The following is a 5,402-nucleotide window of genomic DNA, read 5'->3' on the forward strand; positions in this document are numbered from 1 at the left end:
GAGATGTTTGGTTGTGATGGTGTGTCAGATACTGTGAATGCATGTTTGTGTCTGTACTTTTTATCAGATTCATCATCCACTCAGTGTAGTTTAGTTAGTCACTGTGTAAGGGGCTACTAGCCCTGCTATGTAGGGGTGTAGAAGTGCACAAGTTGCCCTGAACGACTAAGGGATGATGGGATCTGAGTCTGTGACACAATCCCCCCCCCTCCCTAGCACAGTTGACCCTGATACTTAGTACTGTAACAATGGTTTCAGCTGTCTGGCTGCTACAGGCACAGAAGAAGGGCTCCGGAGCTCAAACCTGCAAAACAACGACTGCCTGGAGTGCACTGTACTGTCGAATATTAACACAGCCTAGCCTACCTCCGTTTTTTTTGTATCTAACCAGACAACTCAGGTGCCCCTACTCCACGGCAACCTGGGTTTGACAGAAACAGGCAACAATCACTTTTAAACAAGGTGTAACCTTTTATTTGCTCAGGTGACAGGGTGAAACTAGACTGTCTATCAATGTTAACGGGTGACAGAAAGACAACCCCCTAACACTAAAGAAATGAAAGAAATCAAATCAAATAAATGAAACAGGCTGCTATATCTCAATGTCGTGAGTTTTCACCCGAATCACCCTAGCCTCAGGAAAAGGGCCCAACCATCCCAACACAGCAAAACAATGCAGGTTAACACAGAAACTCTCTTATCTGGGATGGTTAACACAGCTTCATCACATAATTCAAAATGTCCACATAAAAAAAACCCTTCCAGTTTCTAAAGTAAAGTCCAATCCAGTGAAGTGTCCCTGGAAACCCAAAGAATATAGAAACTGTACCTTTGCCTCCAGAGAAACAGGACGTGAAGAACCACCGGGTTAGAAATGAGTGATGTCCTCACATACATCCAGCTGAAGTAGGGTGAACGACCTGGATGTCGTCTGGATGGCGGGGTAATCCAAATGCTGCCGACTCACGTAGTCCCAAACATTGAGTCTGTGCCCGGCAGTCCACGGGCAATGCGAAGCGTAGCTCTTTGCCAGGCAGCCTGTTCTGACAAACCATCCTACTTTGGCAAAACGTCCTACCTTAAGTAGTTTATGCACATTTCTGCAAATTTAAGTAGGTATGATGGTTTGCCACTTAACTTTGCTCATCAGAGTATGCTTGTAGCTTATATTCATAAGGCCTGGACGGTTTGCCACTTCATTTTTGTCACATTCCTGGGTCTGTTGACCCAGCATTTTAAGTTTTAGTTTATGGTTTATGTTTAAGTTCTTTAGGTCAGCGAAGTTCATTTGGTTATTAGATTCCTCTTGTATTTTCTTCCCCTGTATTTAAGTTTCCCTCACCCTTTGTGCTTGTGTCTTATGTTATCAAGTTTGCATTGTCATATCTGCGTCTCATATTTCCTGTTTTATTTTGAAGGTCTGTGTCCTATGTCAGTGTAGTCAGCTTTGCTTCCTCTATCTCGTTATGTCAGACTAGTGTCAACTGTTTCCCCATGTGTTTCCACTTCCCCTAATCACCCTTCTGTGTATATAGTCTTTGTGTTTCTGTTCATTCTTTGTCAGGTCGTCTGTTGTTCACGCCAGGGTTTCCATGTCATTTTTCTAAGTTTCATGTCTAGGTTTTTCTTGTTGTTTATTTAGTTCTCCCAGTTTAGGTTGATGTTAGTTTATTTCAGTTTGCCTTGCTCTTTCTTCGTACTGTAACACCCGCTTAGTATAGTAGGATTAAACTTATAGACTAGATTCGAGAGGAGTAAAATAAATTTGAGAGAATTGAGTGTTGAACAGCCGGCAGATTTATTACAATGTTACAGTGGTGCAATAACCCAATGTAAACAGCATAGAAAATTAACAGAAAATCAACAGAGAAGAGCGCTCTTTTGAAAATAACAACAAAATAAAATAAAATAAGTAGTCTCTTTAGACCTGACTCCTGATGAGCAGGATATTGGGAGTTCAACTGTTTCCCAGAGAAACAATCCGTATCAAGTAAGCAGTTTTTGTTCTTGCTTATCTGAAATCCTGCGATTCGAAGTAATTCAGACTGTAGCTCTACTCCTGCATCCAGAACAGCTGGCCACACTGCTTTTGGATTCGCCAAGAGTTTTCACAGGGTCTGGCTCGCCATCCATATCCAGAACCACTTCAGATCCAGGATCACAAAAAACCAGTCTGCACATACAGTACAGAGCAATAAACAAAATAGTTCTTAACAGTTTTTCTAAATAAAATGAGATCTCATAAAGTTTTCAAAATCAAGTACACTGTTATTTTAACATTGTTCTGTCTCTATGAATTCCATTTGTATTGCTTTACAGCATTACAATCAATTGTATTTATATACCCCTTTTTAAGGCATATGTAATCACATCATGAAATGTTTGTAACGTAACTAGTTTTAAATAACTTATTTACATGTATTAACCTATACTGAAATGACAAAGTGCAGAAAAGGCACTGGACAACATTCATGGTTAAAAGAAAAGTGCATCCTGCATTAGTTTTGCGCATTTGTGAAGATGCCCAATCAAATAGACAATAAAATAAAATACGACATTCCATTTCACACACAATTCAAGTACTCCGACTGGTTTTAGCTTTTTTTAGACAATACAGAATTCGCACTGTTGCAGTGTTTACCACATGTACAATTAGCATAAGTTTTCCTGCTAACTTATCATCTCTAGTAACTCACCGGAATTCCCAAGAAACAAATACACGCTCTGCCTGGTTTTGGTCGAGAGTAAAACACATAAAGGCCTCTGAAAAGTACATAACTTTAAGTTAGAGACTGTTGAAAATACTTTATAACACTTATTTTATACCGAAAGACTCACTGTGTAGCTTGTTAATTGCTCTCGGGTGTCTTGCTCCGTTTTGCCTAGCTTAATGCAGCAACGTGCTTTTGTTGCATTCACTGAACTACGGAAAATCAAAGTGTGTTCAAGGGGTGTCGGAAATAATAATACCAGGTAAAAACAAGAAAATACTAGTAACCATGTCTATAGGGGTTACCAGTATTTTTTATTTTTGCTTTTTTGTTTTTTTACCAGCCTTGTTAAACGGCTCGCTTTTTGTTAACATTCAAGTTTTGTTCCCTGTTCCTTGGAGTCTGCGTTTTGTGTCCTTTGTCAATTCATACAGTCTGCCCTCGCCAGACTGTGACAATTTTACCCGTTAAAGTATGCTTGTAGGTAACATTCATAAAGGTAGGACGGTTCGCCACTCAATTTTGTGCTGTGCGCATGTACAGAAACAACGGGTAGCATGATTTGTCAGGTAGGATGGATTCCCAGAACACCGGCCGTGCTGCCTCACTTTCAATGCGTGCTCCGCAGTCAAACTCGGCCTCGGGTGACAGGAACGGATGTTAGTTAAAAAGCAAAGGGCAGCTAGCCTTAGCTCTCACTTAGCTCCTCTGTCCCACACTATGTCAATGCTAAACCACAGCGCCACGCCCTGAAGTCCGCAGTACCCAGAGCAAACGGGGCGAAACCCCACCTAGACTCACTGTAATCCCGAACGCTGTCTCCCAAACCTCCCAGATACTCATTTTCGGGCTCGGTCTGACCGTGGGGCTTTCTTGGCTCCTTGTAGTGATGGGATTTCCGGCTCTTTTTAGAGAACAGGCTCTTTCGGCTCCGAACCAGCTCTTCAGGTTGTTTTGTTGCTTTAATTAATTTATTATTAACAATAATATAAAATTATGCACAAAAGGAATTACTAATGTAAAAAAAGTGGTTTTATTTATATATGTTTATATATAAATATATGCGGTGGCCCCTAGAGACAAAGCACGTACAAACTCCAAAACACATTTCTAGCGTTAACTGAACTTCCAAAACAGAGCTACCTAGATCACTTAAATTACACAATTGAAAGCATATGTGTATTGTTTGTGTATTTATACACAAGCACTCATATATATTCAAATAATAAAAAAAATTATTACTATCAAGATATATTATATAATAAACAAGATATATATTCAAATAATTTAAAAAAAGTTCATTACCTGTTACTACCACACACCAAATCCGGTCGTTGGTACTTGCTGGCTTGTGTAGCCACTAGGTAACAAAAGCTCAACACTGCGCCCAGCATCCTGGAGCACTTCTGTTGTGTTTTGTACGTGTTTTGAGTTTTTACGTGTTTTGAGTTTGTACGTGCTTTGTCTCTAGGGGCCACCGTAAATATACTTTTATTTATTCACTCCACATAAAATGTAATAAATAAATCATATAATACAAAAACCAACTATTCACATTCAACTTTTAACTATTTAAATTTTCAGCTTTTTCCTTTTAAACAAATTTAAAGTGAAACAACACAAAACACTGCAAACCACAACACAATTAAATATAAATTAAAATATGAAAACAAAAAGAAGATGCATATTCTCTGTCATATGGGCCTGCATGAATAAACTTTCTGAATCCTTTATCATCTGCAACTGAAAATAGTTGTGGATGATATTACTATCCGGTGTTAAGTGATGACGTGACGAATCCTACTTCCGGGCCTAAAGTAGTCTGCGTTTAATATGGCTTTTGTGTTGTTAACATGTTTAATGTTTTGTATTTTCTTCTATTTGATCTCAAAAAGCTCCTAAAACAGTCAGTGATCACTGTTGACCTCCCTCGGCTTTTATTACCGCTAATCATTTATTTAAGCTCAGTTTTTAAAACCTTAGGATGTAACTACAGCCCAGCCCATGCAGCAGTATATGAATGACTAACCTCGTATTGTGGATGGATTATCTCAGTTGTTCTCCTGGCTGAAGTTTGGTCCTTTTACAGCATCCTGCCATGCGATTACATTTGTTCCTGACCACCGAGAACACTCACGTTAACTTTTATCGAGTGGAAAAAAAGTTAGCTTGTTTATATTATGCTAACATAGCTGTGTCGCTAGCGGTCACGTAGCACATCATTATATACCAGCTAGCCCAACTTCAGTAACCCTACAAACGTCACTGCTGTTTAGTTTTCTGTCTTCATTTATGCTGGAAGTGATAACAGAGCTGTACGTTTTAATTTGTTTCCAAAACCCCGCAGTCAGGACATGCTATATTGTATTTAGATAGAAGCTAGCGAGCTAACTCCCTGCTAACTTCTAACTCCGTTAAATGTCATAAATTCCGTTTTCATGGATGCCTGGATGTTAAACTCAATTGTTACACCTGGTAGAGCAGAACGCTGATCATTTTATTAAAGATGAAAGACTTTAGACAGTTTTTCAACTCTCAGTAATGCCATAGTGATCGTTTGATATATGGACCTGCAGCGGAGTTTAGGCCCAGACACGGCTAGTGACGTCAGACTGAACAACTGTGACGTGACGTTGTCTCTGGCTCTCTCTCTCTCTCTCTCCCTCCTCTGTTCCTGTGCTACTCGTTTTT

General features: G+C 39.5%; 1 long non-coding RNA gene across 1 annotated transcript; it reads right to left on the reverse strand.

Annotated features, from left to right (window-relative positions):
• Positions 1 to 1,774: 1,774 nt before the first annotated feature.
• Positions 1,775 to 3,006, reverse strand: LOC121812184. The gene is made up of 3 exons (XR_006052912.1): positions 2,839 to 3,006; positions 2,697 to 2,763; positions 1,775 to 2,173 (listed from the first exon to the last, which is right to left on the reverse strand). It is a non-coding gene; the product is annotated as an uncharacterized LOC121812184 (long non-coding RNA).
• Positions 3,007 to 5,402: the final 2,396 nt, after the last annotated feature.

The sequence above is a fragment of the Haplochromis burtoni genome, unplaced genomic scaffold (assembly GCF_018398535.1).
Source record: "Haplochromis burtoni strain Fernald_Lab_line unplaced genomic scaffold, NCSU_Asbu1 Contig_459, whole genome shotgun sequence".
Classification (NCBI taxonomy): domain Eukaryota; kingdom Metazoa; phylum Chordata; class Actinopteri; order Cichliformes; family Cichlidae; genus Haplochromis; species Haplochromis burtoni.